The 19,192-nt window shown below is 39.2% G+C and overlaps 1 long non-coding RNA gene across 1 annotated transcript in view; it reads left to right on the top strand.

Annotated features, from left to right (window-relative positions):
* Nucleotides 1-19,192, top strand: part of LOC147579051 (uncharacterized) — a 173,707-nt gene that overhangs the window by 144,975 nt on the left and 9,540 nt on the right. The window contains exons 3-7 of the long non-coding RNA XR_015253497.1: nt 1,803-1,902; nt 6,167-6,243; nt 12,841-12,896; nt 13,636-13,704; nt 13,872-14,095. This is a non-coding gene — a long non-coding RNA (uncharacterized LOC147579051). The remainder of the gene's footprint in view (nt 1-1,802; nt 1,903-6,166; nt 6,244-12,840; nt 12,897-13,635; nt 13,705-13,871; nt 14,096-19,192) is intronic.

The following is a 19,192-nucleotide window of genomic DNA, read 5'->3' as shown; positions in this document are numbered from 1 at the left end:
TAGTAAAATGAATTTAAATCAATTCAATAACTAGTTAGACAATGCCTACTACATTCAAGACACAGGAGAGATCCAAAGATAAATATGATACAGACTCTGCCTTCAAGCAGCTAATAGTCTAGTAAAAACCTGATAATATCAGCCATATAACAGATCTGGTTATTCTAACAAATCCCTCATCCCACCATGGCCTGTTCAGTGCATCTCACAGAAATCGTTCAGACAAAATCAGTTGGAAACAGTACAAGTAATTTTCTAGATTCTTTGGGCAGATAATCTTGTTTTAAAGGATAACAAAACATAATAAAGTTTTCTGAATCATCTCTTGTGGCTGGCTCTGTTGTTTGTGTTCACCAGGTAATAACTCAATTATCCTTTTCTATATAGCGGGGACCATTTTATGTGAGACTATAGCAGAGAAGCTTTGGCAAGATTATTTGCACAAGGAGGTATTTCCTTATTTGTACCAAACACGATGACATTTAAGCAATTCAAAGGAAATAAATTTTTACAGTGTGTTGAGTATTCTGTGCTAAGAATTTTTATGTGGTGCACTAGGTAAATTACATGTAAAATAATTTTCCTTAAGAAACAGAATGTTCCTGAAGATACTGTTGTTGAATTTTTTTTTTCATCAAAAAAGGTTAATCCAAAATTTGACCTTGTAAACAATACCAGCACACTATGAACCAGACACTTGCAAATCACTGTTGCTCTCTGGTATGCTAAGCCCTCTAGAGAGGAGAAGGACTGGAACATCATTTCCTCTCTACCACTAGGTAACTATTAATAGTCCAGCATTCTAATGAAAACCCTAGTGACCTGGAAAAGTTAATGTGCCTTTCAGTGTCTTATTTATACCCCAAGAATAACTCAGCATCAAATCCAAGATGAATACGCATTTACACACATACACACACACACACACACACACACACACACAGAGCTCATGGACTTATCCCAATTATTATGAAAGCCAGAAAGAATTACATGGTCTATATTCCTTTTGATTCTCACATTGTAGAGCTGATGATTGAGGACATAGCAAAATACTGAAGTTCTACCAAAAATACCTTTAGGAAAATGATAGACCAAATTTTGGAGATAATTAAAATCCACTAAAAGAAAAATCACAGCATTCCTCCCTTAAAAACTTAATGAAATTCTAAGGTTATGTCAGAAAGTGAAACCAGTTCCATGGAAAATATAGTTTGAAAAAAGTTAAATGTCAGATGTTCCCCAACTTATGATTGTTCAACTTATGATTTTTTTACTTTATGATGGTGTGAAAGCAATGCACATTTAGTAGAAACTGTACTTTAAATTTTGAATTTTGATATTTTCCTAGGCAAGCGATATGTGGTGCAACACTCCCTCATGATTGTGGGCACCAGCACGTGGCAGCTCATGGCCAGGGTCAACAACGGATACACTTGCAATCCTTCTGTACGCATACGACCATTCTGGTTTTCAGTACAGTATTCAATAAGCTACATGAGACATTCAACACTTTATTATAAAATAGGCTCTGTGTTAGATGACTTTGCCCAACTGTAGGCTAATATAAGTGCTCTAAGCACATTTAAGATAGTCTAGACTAAGCTGTGATGTTCAGTAGGTTAGATGTGTTAGATGTATCAAATGCTTTTGACTTAAGATATTTTCAACTTGTGGTGGATTTATTGAGACATCAGCCTGTCATAAGTTGAGGGAGACCTGTATATATATATTAATAAAATGATAACATAATTATTATTGGCATAAGTGTGTATCATGGTTTTCAAGGTTCTTCTCTTTTTTAGGTGTCCACTTGGACTTCACTGCCTTCGAGAAGACTCTGCTGGTTCTTCTTAGACCAGGTTATGTGCCCTTTCATGTACTCCTTACCTTGGTACTTATCAGGTGAGCCTGGCAAGAATTCTGTTAGATAGGTGTAGTTTTGATTGCCATTTTACAGATAAGAAAACCGCGTTCAGAGAAACTGAGTAACCTGTCTCACCAAGATCACAAAGCAGAACCAGGAATCAAACTCCTATCAAATGACTCCAAACCCCATACTCTGGCTGCAGATTACAGGGGAAAAGATTATTCAGTGGGCTTCTCTTCACTTACTTTAAGATTGCATCTACTGAACATTAAGTAGAGAGATGAGCAACTGTCTGTTGACTTTGGGCAATAAACATAGAACATATGGCTAATTACAGTAAGAATGTGTTGAGCCCTAATGCCAAGTGGCAAGTGCTTGTCTAGGTGCTCAGTACGTTCTCTCATTTTATTCTTAAAACATCCTGTAGTTGGGGCGCCTGGGTGGCGCAGTCGGTTAAGCGTCCGACTTCAGCCAGGTCACGATCTCGAGGTCCGTGAGCTCGAGCCCCGCGTCAGGCTCTGGGCTGATGGCTCAGAGCCTGGAGCCTGTTTCCGATTCTGTGTCTCCCTCTCTCTCTGCCCCTCCCCCGTTCATGCTCTGTCTCTCTCTGTCCCAAAAATAAATAAACGTTGAAAAAAAAATTAAAAAAAAACAAAAATAAAAAAAATCCTGTAGCATACAAACAATGGTTATTTCCCTCCACCCATTTCCACATCTTACAGTTAAAGAAACTGAGGCTCAAGGAGGTTAAATAATTGGCCCAAGGTCACACCAGTAGGATGTGACAGAACCAGGCTCTTTACCCAATTTCTGACTCTGAGTCCACCAGCTTACCCACCACATCTATTACCTACTTCAAGACCCTCCCCCTAATCTCTTCCTTGGATATTTATTTAAGAGGGGAAATTGTAGGCTACAGGTAAGGGTTGCCCTGAATTATTGTAATAACCATTCAATTCTTCCCTTTTTTTAAAACACATATAGACACATTCTAAGAATTTTTTTTTCAGATTTGGGTTCAAATTCTGATTCAGCCATTTAGTAGACAGAACAACTGTGTTCACATTGCGGAACCTCCAAAATTCAGTTTTCCCCGTTTTTCTCAAATTTTTTTTAACGTTTATTTATTTTTGAGACAGAGAGAGACAGAGCATGAATGGGGGAGGGTCAGAGAGAGAGGGAGGCACAGAATCCGAAACAGGCTCCAGGCTCTGAGCTGTCTGCGCAGAGCCCGACATGGGGCTCGAACCCACGAACCGTGAGATCATGACCTGAGCTGAAGTAAGACGCTTAACCGATTGAGCCACCCAGGCACCCCTCAGTTTTCCCCATTTGACAAAAGGAGCTGATAGGACTCAACCAATGGGGTGGTTGCACATAAAGTGAAATGTATCAGAAACCTCCAATTACAGAACCTAGGAGACAGAAGTCACTCAATAAATATCAAACCCAACTCCTTCCCTTCCCCTGAGTTCTAGCTTTAAATATAGGTGTAAATCAAGCACATACTAGATAACAGAAAATTCTTCTTTCATTTGTTAACTCAGTCATTTACCTCAGAACATTGCTTACCTTTCTTGAATCTCTCTAGTTCAGGAGATTTTAAGATGACAGCTTCCTAAGAAAATTTTTTTTTTTAAATTCTATATCTGGATGGCAACAGCCCCTTGAACATTTTTTTCTCACTTTGTTTGTACAAGTGCATAAATTTATCTATATCTTAAACATAGCATCAATGATGATAGATGCTCTCTTTAATTCCACAATTATCTGTTAAGTGCCTCCTGTGCCAAAAACCATCCCCACTCCCAAGGAGCTCATAGTTTATTGAGTAAACAAGCACAAAAATAGCTAGGATACCATGTGATAATGGTGCCATAACAGAGACATATACCAAGTTCCATGGGAGCAATTAATCCTTTTTGAGGTGTTAGGGCCTAGCTCACAGTGGAGGTGACATGTGGGATCAGCCACAAAGAATGAGTCAGCTTCTCCAAGGCCCGAGGAACATCATCAGAGTCAAATTTCAAGGAGGGTATCTTGTTAAGCTATGACCACAAGAATGTCACATCAGAGGAAACACTCTCCTTTTGCTTGATCCTCATTATTAAAGACAAAAGAGTCGTGATGACTTTCAGGGTTCATCTGCTAAAGTCATTTGATGGTGGTTTTACAAAGCAAATATGTGGTATTTAACTATCCCAAAGCCACCATTCTGTAGCACTCAGGATTCTGAACAACGCGAGTTTCCCCTTTGAGGGCTCATATATAATGAATGCGTGTTACATTAAAGATTATCGAGGATTGTGAGTCTTCCTTTTTATGTGTAAGATTGGTAGCTTTTAAAATATTGATGCATTTGTGCAAGTGACTTGACTGAATTTTTCAGTAAACTCTGGAAAGAAAATGTCAAAGTTGAACAAATTTTACATGAACCCTTTAAAAGAATACTTCTTAAAACGGGTAATATTTGGAGATGAATTAGGCTCCAGATCTCACCCTGGATCTCCAAGTATAAGTAGCTCAAGGGTGCAGGAATGAAATAGCAATGAAGACTTGTGGTAATGCTCCAAGATTTGTTACTGCCTTGTTCTATGTGTAACCCATGTTTTCCTACTTTTTGCCTCCAATCATTCTTCCTATGAACATTTCCCATATGCTGACAAATAAGTCTAGTAGCCATTCACATGGTACCCTCTCCTCTCTTCCCATTGCCTAAATTCTTTCACTGTTCACCATGTCCAGCAGGCATTGCCATCTGCCTCCACAGCTGATGCCATGGAGCTGATGTCAGGATGACAAAGCTATTTTGGTGTTACATTGAACAGTTGGGAAGAATGTCTCTCTTCCTTTCCTGACCTCCTCTCTCAGAGAGACAGGACCAAGGCAGACATCCTTGGGCCCCACAGATGGACAATATAGTCAGTGTGGTGGCCCTTTCAAGCTTTACTCAAAACCTTTCCATAGGACTCAGGTGACGTCAGGCCCTGGGCAGGAGACAAGCTGACTGACGGCTCCAAATCTCCCCCCTCTAATGATTAAAGCTTTGTTTCTGGGTCCAGCTTATACCTGGATGCCTTGCCTGTCAGAACAAGTCCTCACCAAAGAAGTGCTGGGACGACATCATGGAGATGGTCTGCCATGCCATTACCTCAGATAAAGCTAATGAGTCTGACTTTCAGAGATCACTTGACTTAGGTTTATAGGATTCTTGAACTTATTCCTACTTGCTTTAGTTACTGGATTAAAATAGGTTAAGCCTCATAACAAACCTTGGAGGAAGCTAACATCCATTTTTATTTGGTTAAAGATAAGTAAAGGAAGTAAGGGAGGGAAGGAGGGCAAGAGGAAGGTCATCTCAAAACTGTAACTTCCCTCAAGTGACTGTTTGGTAGAAATGTTCCATTTCTGTAACCACTATGCCTAAATCACTCTAATGATTTCAAATATTTTGTGCATTTTCCTTAGAAATAGTAACAGCTAAAATTGATATCACAATTTGCAAAGTCTTTCCATATACATTCCTTCATTTAGTTTTTCTGTATAATAGGTAGTATTGTGATCTCCATTTTCCAGAAAAGAAAATTAAGCAGTCCCTCTCACCCAACTTTGCCGCCCCGCTTTCACTACTAAACTTTACTAACTGTTCAAGCTATACTGAAAACAGCATTTTCTCTAGGAAGACTTACCTGACATCCTTGGCACCTGTTTCAGTACAGCAGAGTACCAGCTGACCAGAAGGAACTGGGGATGGCCAGAGCCCGCCAGACCAATCGCCTCAAACCTTGAGTTGTCCCACTCACTCCCCGCAATGTCCTATGAGTAATATTGTTTTCCATGTGTGCCGGGATGTGAAAAAGGCTAAGAAGCACTGCCATGGAGTAATGGCTGACAGCATGGGTTTTGAAAGCACTTATTAGCTCTGTGACTTTGAGCAGTTATCTAACCCATCTGGGTATTAGTTTCCTCATCCGGAAAATGGAGATAACAATAGTGACCACCTATAGAGCACTTACTACCATATAGGTTGTCTCATTTGCTTTTCACAACAGTATAAGGTAGGTGGTGTTATTCTTCCTGTCATACAGAGAGGAAGCCAAGGCACAGGAAGGTGAAAGTCACACAGATGTCAAGTCCTGAACTTACCACTGACAGTATCAGAGCAGTGATTCAAACCCAAGCCCGTATTTATTCGTAATCACTACATTACCCCGGGATCATAATTGAACCTTCCTCACAGAGTTGTTAAAAGGATTCAGTTTGATAATCTATGTGTAAATGATGTTCTCGTCTTCTCAGAATCATAACTGAAGACCAAAACCACCAAGTACTCCTGCTGCTGCCCTGCCGCCTTTACTGAGAGGCACCACTGACAGGTAACTGGCGTTACCACCCGCCATCATCCCACACACACTACCTCACCACCCCAGCCAACATAAGGGACTTGCAGACCTGCCTCTGTGTAATCAGAGCAGATGAAAGAGATTCGGGGACACAGATGCTGTGCTTGCACTGCTGAGGGAGGGGATGTCAATTTCAAAGCCCTCTTCCCTAGAAAGATGGACTCTGCCCTTGACACCCCAAGAGTTGACTGGCCACACACGGTGGTTGAAATTGGGAGCTACGTATTGCCATAATTGGCACTGCATGGTGCGTGAAGAGCACTTGTATCAAGGTGTTACAGCAGGATACCACGACTGGGGTGAGGGGATCAGCTGCAGACGATGGCTAAATCTTGCAAGGGGTCACCAGTGCTTAGGGAAACTGCACTGGAGCAAGTCCCTCCCCGGCAGGGCATGTTGAAGCCCCCTGGCGCCCTCACCTATGAAATATGGAAATGGTGATGCTTGCCCCCCGGGATTGTCACAAAGACTACATGAGATAATGTGAGAAACCTTCTGCAAAGTGGACCCACAATTAATGTTAGCTCCCTTGCTACGCTTTTGCTGCTCAGTGTTTAACGCCTGGATAAATACTTCGAGTGTGGAAAGAGACGGGGAGCTTTTCATAATGTCAGATTCAACCTAAAAGGAAAAGTCTGTGTTTGCAGAGTTCTATCTCCCTGGATTACCAGGCAGATTCTGAAATTTATTAACCTTTTTAGTCATTTGTGAACACCAGCAAAAGGACTTCTTTGAATAATCAAAAAACCTCCTCATTCTGGCAGCCAAATAAAAGGAGGCCAGGTGTTCAGGATTAAAAATGCATTACCCCCACCACTGACTTTCTGGGGATGGTGTCAAGAATTTTCTCTTTCATAACATGTACCATTTCTAGAGTAGAGAAAGAGGAGGGAAAAGTGAACAGAGATGATAAGGAGACTTTAGGAAACATGGGGGTGGACAGAAAAATGAAGGGTGAAAGTGACAGACGGAAGACAGGAGAACCCTATTTTTAGCCAGTTATGGTCTTCTTCTGTCCCCTTAAAAATAGACCCTCTTCCTGCCCACAGTGAATGGAGTGGACAATATCTGGGGTTCCATAACACCATTTGTGTATCTGTTTGAAGGCATTGACATTGTGACTCTTAGACAAGGTTGGGTAGGCCTTTTAACACTAGATACACAGCCACCAAATTTCCTCTAGAACTGTTTCTAAGAAAAATGCCCACATTCACACTCTTGTTTTCTAAAATTATCCTTAGCACGAGGCTAAGACTATTTTCTTGAAGTAAAACTAAGACAATTTCTCGTTGCTAATAAAACTAACCACACGCACACGTGTCGAGGCACCATGCTAGGTCTTGACATTCATGGTACCCTTTTGGCAGATGGGGACATTTAGGCTCAGGAAGCGAGCAGGCTGGATCCGGGCCACAGAGCTCATATGTAGTGGAACTAGTATTCAAACCCAGGTCTCATCCAAACCCTGACATTGTCACCTCTGCCCTGTTATCGGCTTTAGAAACCTTTAGCGGCTGCCACTCCAGCACCCGGGCTGAGCTCTGACACTGAGAAATGCAGCCCATGGGAAAGGCAAGAACCGAGCACAGCACTGGTCGCTACCAGAAGGAGCATTGTATTACAAGCCCTTCAGACTTTGTACACAACACGCTCGTGGTGCACCATGAGGCCGTTTTGAGGCTCAAGGATTACTTTGGAAAGGCTTCTGTAATTTCAGAGTTTAATGATATGAAATTAGACCTAGAATCCTCAAACAAACCCATTTCAGAACTACAATACCCCTGGAAATGAGCACTTCCATTAGATTTGAGACCATTACGTATCCATCTCTGTGTGAGGGAAATAGATGTTTTCACGTTAGAACAAATACAAAACATCATTTTCATCCAGTACAATTTCCTGAACTCCTTTTATCCAATTTCCCAGTTTTTTCCGATATTTGAAACTGAAGTAAAGCTTTCCTCTTAGCCCAGTTTCTTGTTCACTTTAACTCCGCAACAAAATTATTCTTAGGTTTTATCACTGGCCTATTTCTTAGATAGGACTTGGGTTTCATTATTTCAACATGGGGTCAAAAATAGAAAAAGATGTTCCAGAAACAGACTTTTGTTATTTTCTTTATAATCATTGAATCTATATGCCATTTTGCCCAACCCTTGTACATTATGTGGGAGATCCTTGAACAATTACAAATCTACTACAAACAATAGTTTCTGGTACTCAGGTAATGAGAAATGTCTTAAAGATGATAAACACAGGTATTCACAATAGATTGAGAGATTAAACAACCTAAACAAAGGAAAAATATTCCCCAATCTTATGTGAACAAAGATTGCATACATCACAATTAGGAAAAGTTTCATATTTTTTAAGCACGATAAAATGTTGTTTAGTCTTTGAGCAGTATTAAAAAATCCTCAGTTAAACAACTACATATATACATTTACTATTTATAAGATATTCTCTAAGACACCATTATGGTATTAGGACGAATAATAAATACACGGGTCACTAACTTCAAGAATCTTTTACTGTTATAGGGGAGGTAAGAAATGTATTTATAAGCTATAATATAAAGATGAATATGATGAGTGCCATAAAGTACAAAGAATTATGGGGGTTCAGAAGAAGGAGGGATTATCTCTATGTGAGATCAGAAGATGGTAGGCCGCCCATTCCAGGATAATGAAATGCATGAGAAAAGATAATACCCTTTGAGGAAACAGTCCCCTTTGAAATTCAAAATGTCAGTGGGAAATACAGCAGGAGTATTAGCCTGAGATTGGACCACAGAAAGCAAATGCCAGATCCAAGTGTTTGGAGGTTAGTCAGTTGGAGAAATATACACTCACTAGGTACAACTAGTATTTCAAACATTACCTATTTTTACCTATTTAAAATATCTCTTTTTTTTAACAGCTTTATTGAAGTATAATTGACATATAATTAACTGTGCATGTTTAAAGCATATAATTTGGTAAATTTTGACATATGTATACACCCATGAAACCATCACCACAATCAACATAATGAACATATCAATCACCCCCAAAAGTTTCCTTGTGCCCCTTTGTAATCTCTTCCTCCTGCCCCATCGCTAGGCAATTGTTGATCTGCTTTCTGCCACTGTAGGTTAATTGGCACTTTCAAGAACTTTGTATAAATGGAATTATACACTATTGACTCTTTAGTCTGACTTCTTTCACTCAACACAATTTTTTGAGATTCATCCATATTGTTGGGTGTATCAATAGTTTGTTCCTTTTTGCTAGTAAGTGGTATTCCATTATATGGATATGCCATATTTGTTTTTTCATTCACCATGTTGATGGGCATTTGCATTGTTTTTAGTTTGGGGCTATTACAAATAAAGCTACTTTCAATATTCATATACAAGTCTTTGTAGGAACATATGCCTTCATTTCTCCTAGATTAATGCCTAGCCATGAAGTGGCTGAGTCACCTAGTATGTTTATGTTGCTTTTTAATTAACTGCCATACTATTTGCCAAAATGGTATATCACTTTGCATTCCTGCCAGCAGTATATGAGAATTTCAGTTGTTCCACGTCCTTGAGAAAGGTCGGCATGGTCACCGCTTTTTAATTTTGGACAGTCGAATAGGTGTGTAGTGATATCTTATTATGGTTTTAATTTGCATTTCCCCAATGAGTAAAAACCTTTCATGTTTTTTTATTTGCCACTTTTATAGCTTCTTTGATGAAGTATCTGCTCAAAACTTTTGTCCATTTTAAAATTATTATTATCACTGAGATTTCAGAGTTCTTTACGCATTCTGTGTATAAGCCCTTTATCAGATACATGATGTACAAATATTTTCCCCAGTCTTTAGCTTTAAAGAGTAGAAGTTCTTAATTTTGCTGAAGTCCCATGTATCTTTTTTTTTTAATGCATTGTGCTTTTGCCTTTAAGGAATCTTTGCCAAGTCACAAAGATTTTCTGTGTTCTCTTCTTGTTTTATAGTTTTATATTTAACTCTATGATCCATGTTGAGTTCATTTTTTTGTATTGGTGCAAGATATGAATTGAAGAGGTTTGGGGGGGAAATGTGGTTTTTTGGCAGATAAATATCTAATTGTTGTAGCATCATTTGTTGAAAAAACTATCCTTTTCATCTAAATACGCTTGTCAAAAATCAATTGACCATATATGTGTAGGTCTATTTCTGGATTCTATTCTGTTCCATTGATCTATTTGTCTACCTTGATGCCAATACCACATTGTCTTAGTTACTAAAGTGTTATAAAAAGCTTTGAAGTAAGGTAGGTTAAGTCCTCCAAATTGGTTCTCTTATTTCGAATTATTTAAGCTATTCTAGATCTTTTGCATTTCCATATAAATTTTAGAATCAGCTTATTAATTTCTACCAAAAAAAAAAAACACTGGGATTTTTGATTGGGATTGCTTTGAATCTATATAATAATTTAGAGAACTGCTCTCCTAACCATATTGAGTCTTCCAATCTGTAAACACAATATATCTCTGTATTTTGATCTTCTTTAATTTCTCTCACCAATGTTTTATCATTTTCCATGTACCAATCTTTCACACTCTTTCTCAAATTAATCTCCAAATATTTTATATTTTTATGTTACTTTTATATTTCAATGTCTGGTTATTCATAGCTAGTACTATATATTGAAATCCAATGAAGTTTTGTATATAATTTTGTATCCTACAGTCTTGCTAAAGTCAATAATTCTGGGAGCTCTTTTGTAGGTTACATAGGATGTCCTGTGTAAATGATCATGTTGTCTCTGAATAAAGAGAGTTTTACTTCTTTCTTCCCAATCCAGATAGCTTCATATCTTTTCTTGCCTGATTTCAAGACAACTGTGACTCCAAAATCCCAGAATCCCCCCCCAAAAAACATGAGGTATTGACTTATAGCTGCTAGCACTGCGGTGGTAGAATTCCTCAAATATGAGTGGAGATGGCCTTCCATCAGTATTAGGACAGCTTAGAAACTCCACACACTGCCCCCCAAGCCACTTCAGTACTAGACCTTAAATTTGCCCTTCTATGACTTTGGCTTCGTGTGTGTGTGTGTGTGTGTGTGTGTGTGTGTGTGTACACGCTTATGTAAGCATGCAGCAATTTTTAAAGCCTCCCCACTAAGCTCAGACAGGCCCTTCTAGAACCAGGCCTCCCCAAACTTATTCTAAGATTTTGCATATGGCTTTGGTCATCACTCTGGATTATCCTTCCTATTATGATAAGTTACTTTTCAAAGTAATTTGATGTTTTTGCCAAATGACCTAAGTTGGGTCCATTTTAATTCATCTGATACTTTTCTAATAATATTAAACTTCAAAAAGGAGAGTATCATAGCTTTATCCACTACTTCCCAGAAGGCTTCTTGAACCTTATGCAAATATACCCATCTCTTTTTTTTTTTTTTTTTTTTTGGAACCTCCCAGAAGGGCAGTATTTGTCAACATAAAACAAAGGTTCTGTTACACACTTTCCTGTAAACAACGGTACCTAGGGGCACCTGGGTGGCTCATCCAACTTTAGCTCAGGTCATGATCTCACGGTTCGAACCCTACATTGGGCTCTGTCCTGACAGTTCAGAGCCTGGAGGTCTGCCCCTCCTCTGCTCACACTCTGTCTCCCTCTCTCAGGAAATGAATAAACATATAAAATAATAATAAATAAAAGAAAATAAACAATGGTATCTTATTTGCCTTACATCTATCTAAAAGAAACCATTCTAGAGATTATTCTCAGGTAAAAGGATATAAATTTCCCAAGGAAATTTATAAATTCTAACACTAGAAATAGAAGCTACTGACAACTTTTAAATAACAACTTATTCTAATTTTAAAAAACTATTAAAGCTTGGTCTCATTGGGCACCCTTCTAAAGAAGTTTTTTCAAAGGTAGGAAGAATATTTTAGGAAGATGAATATAGCAATGATTTGAAGAGTAAATGAGAGGTGGAAAGAGAGGCAGTTCAGAAAGATCAGTTATCAGACTATTATAATAATCCAAGTCATATGTAATAAAGATGTCACTCAGAGATAGTAGTAATGATGGAAAGAAAACAGTGAATGTATGAGACTTTTTTTAATAGAGAGATTAAATAAGATTTAGGAAATGAACTATGGAGAATAAGGAGACAAGTCAAAAATGGCTAACGGGAGAAAATGGTAGCCCACCTTTAGAAGAAAATGGTCAGTACATAAGAAAATGTGATAAGGGGCAAGTCTGAGTAGAAAGGTGAACAGTTAGATGGTGGACGTGTTGAGTCTGGCTCCAATGTTGAGAGGCAGTAAGAATTATTGGAAGAGAGTTGGGTACAGATCAGGAAACCTGAGTTCGGGTTGTGGCACTTGCCACTGACTTCCTGGGAGATGGTGACAGACACTGTGGGAGCTGGCCCAACATTCATTTTCCACTGTACCTTCTTCCTTTCTAATCTCAAAGAAACCAGATTTAGTTTCTGTATTAACCCAACATCGTAGTCCATGTGCTTTGGAGGAGGCTGGACTCAGTTTCAGAGGGCAAATTCTAATTGGTCTAAGTCAATGACATCTTCCATTCCCAGGGCATGTCACAAGTCTGGCCAATTAAGTATGAAGGACAATCGGCTGTGTGCTTCAGGTTAGTGAACACTCACTCTTAAGAAGAGCTATACTGGATAAGATGGTCTGTCCTTTCAATGGCCATTGTCAGGTACGAATGGGACACTAGGAACCACCACACCCATCTCACCACAAGGAACTGGCCTATGAACAGACCAACGTGCTGAGGATGGCAGAGCCAGTAGAGAGAGAAATTGGGCCTGTGATGCTATCATTGAAATTCTACACTAACCAACCCTCACATGCCATACTCTTGTATTTCTTGTTATGGTAGATCACACATTTAAACCAATTACATTGGGATTTCTGTTATTTGAAACTAAAGCCATCCTTACTGACCCTGCAGCCCAAACCATTTCCTCTGCACACTATTTCTTCCACTATAAGTTGAGAATAGTCTCTCTAAGAACTCTCCCAGCTCTAACCACCCAGGATGTTATTATTATAGGTAAAAATAGAGGTTGAAAAGGAAGAATGAATATCTAGAGAAAGATCAAAACACAAATATAGATATAGGAGTCATCTATGTAGTATAAGACTTAGAATCCTGGGGGTAAATGAGATTGTCAGGTGAAACTTACTGATTGCTGTACATGTTAACAATAACACCTCGTGTTATCCTCACAACATTCTGCAAAGTTGGCATCATTGCTGTTTCCTATGAATAAACCAAGACACAAATGTCCAGAAAAGTATGAACAGTGTCCCAGACTCTAAGAGATGGTCAAAATTTCAACAGTATCACATGTTTCAAACAGGTCAAGAAGAATGAAGACAAAGAAAAGGTCAAAAGCCTTGATGATTAGGAAGTTCTTAATGTTTTCAAGGTAACTGTTTCCAGAAAGTCATAGGGGTGAAAGAAGAGAGTGAAAAGTGACAGATGTTAAGGAAGTAAAGACCATTTTTATCATAAGTTTAGCAGTCAAAGAAAAGGGCAAGGTACTTCAAGGGAGGAACAAGTTTGAGAGAAAAATTATTTTGTTTCTTGTTTAAGAAGGTCTGACCACACCGGGGGGTAGAGGAAAAGGAACCAATGGAGAAGAAGGGCTGAAGGGGCAGGAGAAGGAGGCCCTCACTGATGGAACAGGTTCTGGAGGACATGGGAGAAGATGTGCTGTTTGGTTTCCCTCTGTTGTCTGCTCCTTGAGTTCCGGGTGAATTGAGGGCTTTGAGGACCGATCGATGGCCAGACTGAGCTGATGTAATCACTGCTACAAGGTATTAATAATGAATGAATGTTATTTCTTTTATGTGTTATTTTAATAGCCCTTTATAAAAGGATCACTGGAAAAAGACCAACATATCTTTCCAGAGTTTATTTTTAAAATGCATAATTCATACAGAAAAGTATTACTGTATAGTGAAAGCCAACATTTACCTCCTTCTCCTAACAGAATGCAACCTATGGAGAAGAAAAAGATGAAAAATATTATTAAAAATAAAGTACTTTATACCGTGTCCCAAATTTCACTGGGAAATTACCTAGACCTACATTACAGAGAGAAAATTCAAATAGAATAATAGAAGATACTATTTAGTAAGACTTAGGATGATATGCCAGGCCCTGTGCTAAGCACTTCTTACACGTTATCCTATTTAATCCTTATAACACCCTGTGAGATGGTTGTTATTAACTTTATTTTATGCTGAAGAAACTGAAGCTTAGAGATGTTATACCCCCAAGATCCACCTACTGTACTATTCTGTACGAGTTTTTTTTTTTTAATTTTTTTTTCAACGTTTATTTATTTTTTTTTGGGGGGGACAGAGAGAGACAGAGCATGAACGGGGGAGGGGCAGAGAGAGAGGGAGACACAGAATCGGAAACAGGCTCCAGGCTCTGAGCCATCAGCCCAGAGCCTGACGCGGGGCTTGAACTCACGGACCGCGAGAGCGTGACCTGGCTGAAGTCGGACGCTTAACCGACTGCGCCACCCAGGCGCCCCATCTGTACGAGTTTTCATAAATGAAATAATTATTCATATATACAGAGTTCTAACTATGTTCTAAAGTATGTTCTAGAAAGTGCTGGGTACTTCCTACTCTTGTGGCAACTATGGGAGGTGTCTGTTTTTATTATCTTTAGTATAGATGCAAACCTAAAGACCAGAAAATGAGATGATAGAGCCCATCCTCGAACCAATATGGTCTGATACCTACAAAGATTTTTTTTTAATTTTTTTTGACCTTTACTTATTATTGAGAGACAGAGGAGACAGAGCATGAGCATGGGAAGGGCAGAGAGAGGGGGAGACACAGAATCCGAAGCAGGCTCCAGGCTCCAAGCTGTCAGCACAGAGCCTGATGTGGGGCTCGAACCCACAAATCACCAGATCATGACCTGACCCGAAGGTGGACACCCAACCAACTGAGCCACCCAGGCGCCCTTGGTACCTACAAAGATTTTTGAAAATAAAGTCGAGGTAATTTGAAAATGGCTTTATAGGATCACATAATGTATCCGACAAGTATAAGCCAAATCTTCAATTCCCTGGAAGGGATAAAGTATAGGATAAATTTCTAAGGATGAAAATGTTGTCTCTAACACATAAGCTTAGTAGTGTAGTTAAAAATGTTTGAGTCAAAATCGAATGTCAGTTAGGAGACACTAAACTGTGTTGTATTTAGTACTTTCTCCCTAATAAAATTGTCAGTAGTTGATGTTCCAAAGGAGAGAATGTATTTTGTTCTATAGTGCAATTCACTATTAGCTTCCAAATGCACATTGGCTTAGGCCTGCGAAGGGCCCTAGCTCATCAGTTTTCTCTGAATTCAAGAGTAATAACTAGAATAACCAGAGATACTACGAAGCATCTTTTAACACCAATGTCATTACTCCATTTAGTAGAAAGGACCGTTGATGATTTTCTTATCCTATCCATGTCTCGTATCCTGAACTGCAAAATGGGGAATGAAGGATGAGGCAATGTGGTATATAAATGTAGGCTGTTAGACACACTTGGATGTTTATAACACCATTTGTGGCATTCTCAGTGAAGTCTTGCCTAGCTGGATAAATAAAAATTATCATTCTTTTTTTCAAGGCATGTTTTCAGTGTTATCCTGGGGCACCCTTGCAGGAAAAAAAAAAATCCTCTTTGAAAGCCTAATTCCACCTCTTTTGTCAATAGGACCAGCTACCTCACTTGCAGGGCCCAGTGAAAAATGAAAATGCGGGGGGCCTTGTTCAGAAATATAGAAATCCAAAATGGCAGCAGTGTTAGGCTAAGTTGGAGCCTTTCTCAGCACAGGACTCTATGCAACTTCATGGGCCACATGCCCATGAAGCCTGGCTTGCTTGGCATCACTTTCTTTGATGAAAAGGTAAGACACCAAGCTCTCCAAATTCACTCCATTGTTGATGTATTTCTTGGAATATTTGTTTCTAACCCTACCTTATCCGGGAAAAGATTTAAGGTAATTCTCTTTCTATGGAGAAAGTCTGAGAATGAAAATATTCTCCAGAAAACCAACTTCCTGTTCCAGGGCAGATTTTTACTATGTCATTAAACACAGCTACTCTCCTAGAGTGTGGAAAAACCAAACACTTTTGGAATTAGTAAGGATTTATTTTGTTCAGTGATAAGCTCGGAGACCTTTTCCTAGACTGGGAACTGCCCCAGCTACCCCTAAGCAGGTGCAAAGCATCAATGAAGCCTGAGGCACAGGGGCAGTTCTTCACCTCTAACCAACAGCATGAGTCCTAAACTACCAACTAAAGGTGTTTATTCCCACTGAGAGAACCAGCTGAAGTTTTTAACATGCTTTTCTCCTTGCGGTTTTTCTCAAGTTGATCCCCAGATCATTCAATGGTATTTAAGACTGAAATCTATTAAAATTAGTTTTGTATCAATATTAGGTTACCAGTGTTAACATCTATTGAACATTAAGAGAAATACCAAACCCCTTCTTAATGAAGAGCCTTGATTTTATTAGGTTCAAATAGCAAATAAGTATAAGACTATGCATGAGTATAGTGTCTTTTATTTCAAAAACGTCTAGTGCTTAGTCTAGATTTATCCCATATGCCTTTCCTATGGGCTATAGCAAGGAGAAACTCAATCTGTAAAAGACCCACATGTTCACTCAATCTCCTCTGAACCTTCTTTGAATTGATAGCTGGTGGAAAGCTGCCTTTTGATTGTTTCCTTGGCTCCATTATGTTAACTTAAGCACCCTTCAAAAATTCCCAGGGTCTTGACTCTCCAGGAACTGTTTGCAAGTAAGGCAACCAGGGTTTTGGCAACTATTGACAGATATTGATAACAACAAAATTGTAAGACCTCCTTCAATTAGCTCATTTTCTCATGTTGCTATTTATCAGCATTTGAATTTGAGCTGTGGTTGGCTAGGCCAAAGTCAGGAAGCCAGACATCCCTGTAATCAGATCATGGAGTAAGGCCAGGTGTCAGTTACTGAAGCCAAAGGAATACAGAATCTTGAGCCCAAAAGTAGATCCAAAACTAAGAGGATGAGCAGGATAGAAGAACCATGTACTAGAATTCAAAGCAAGTCCAAACTTCCTTGCAAACCAGGGCACGTATTTAAGCAGTAGTGGGGCAGGTAAGCAATAGAATGAAATGTAGCAAGTGACAGTCCAAGCAAGCAGTCCACATGTAACTTGTACACCTTGATCAACTCCACCTGGAGAGGGAAACTAGCATTCGGGACAAGAAGCAGTCTCTACAAGGATGGTGGTATCTGTAGGGCATGTTGCTTGTTGCAAAACAAGGTCAAAACTCGGGTACTCAGGAACCAGATCACAAAGATTAGAGCAGATTACAAGGGAGCTAATACTACCTCAAAAAGCTACTGACCCAGAACCTCTTATAGGGACCTCCTTAGGAATAAAATTAGGCCCACGAATTGGGCTTGAATGAATCTATAGATAAAGAGATTAGTGACAGTGGTGTCACCTCACATCAGCTCAGAAGAGCCAACTGTTAAAACTCAAGGAATTTTGTAAGCCAGAGGTTAAACATGGCCGCTATTAAAAATTAAATTATATAAAGGTATCATTAAAGACGTATTAAAAACAGGTAATAAACTCTCCAAACTCCTCCCTTCCTAATTCACTACATTTTACTATTAGCTGTGGTCTTGAGGTGCTTTGTGTCTATTGTAACCGTGTGGTGGAATATTTTATCTTGGCATCAAAACTGTGAATCTCTTCCCACTTTCATGTTGACTAGCATCACATTGGTAGCTTGAAATTGGCCATTACAGGAGCATGTACACCATGGAAATCAAAAAGCACAACAAATCAGGGATTTTTGTAGGGAAAGGGAGGGAGGAGATAGCTGTTAAACATGTACTGACACATCACTGATTAGTGTCCCCAGTACAGAGCTACAACATTGAAAAGTATGGTATCTATGGAGGTGAAAAGGATAAAGGATTCTGTGACTGCTGTTTGCAAATTCCTAAACCCAAAATGTAGCAATCTTCATGATCTGCCCCAGTTTACTTGTTTAGATTTAGCCCATACTCTCTATTTTCTGTCCTCCTCAAACATCCCCCAATAAAATACCATGTTTTCTCACACCTCCATTTATTCAACAGACATTTACCAAGCTCCTACTTAATACTGGCCACTAGGCTGTGGATTGAGGAATCAGAGATGTAAGGAATCCTTCCTTCCCTCAAGTAGTGCCCGGTTTAGGGAAACAACAACAAATGAATGAAAGCTTCTAATTGAGCATGACAAGTGCCAGGATGGAGACAGATGCGTGCATGTGTCTTGTGGAAATGCAGAAGATGTACCCATAAGTAAAGACAGCAGGGAAGGCTTCCTAGAAGAAGCAACAGTTACACTGAGTCTTGACTAGACAATATGCATATGTGTTCTTGAATTGGATTTCTTGAGTTCTTAGCCCAGCTCTACCAGTTTACCAGCTGGGTGACCTTGAGCAAGTTACGTAGCCTCTCCAAACCTGTTTTCTCATCTACAAAATGAGATCCCTCCTTCACAGGGCTATTGTGAAGATTAAATGAAATAATGAATGAGTTGGGCATTTAGCCCAATGCTGATGATACAAAAATGCTTCTGAAACATTTGTCTTTAAATTAGTCAAGTGAAGAAGGGAGTAAGGAATGTTATTGATAGAGAAAAAGTGCATGCAAAACCCAAGATGCATGAAAGATTATAACATGTTTCCCCAAATGGATTTTTAAAAATATCACTGTAACCCAAAATAATAGGGAAGTGGGGGTTTACCCTCTTTCCCCCAAAATGGCACTTCTTTAACTTTCTATAACCATCACACCCAGTTGTCAGAACGCGAGAGTCATCTTATTCCCCTTCTTCCACCTATT

The sequence above is a fragment of the Puma concolor genome, chromosome B4, assembly GCF_028749965.1.
Source record: "Puma concolor isolate L17-30 chromosome B4, mPumCon1.1.hap2, whole genome shotgun sequence".
NCBI lineage: Eukaryota > Metazoa > Chordata > Mammalia > Carnivora > Felidae > Puma > Puma concolor.
The sequence above is the reverse complement of the archived record's forward strand: the minus strand, read 5'-3'. Positions and strand labels throughout refer to the sequence as shown.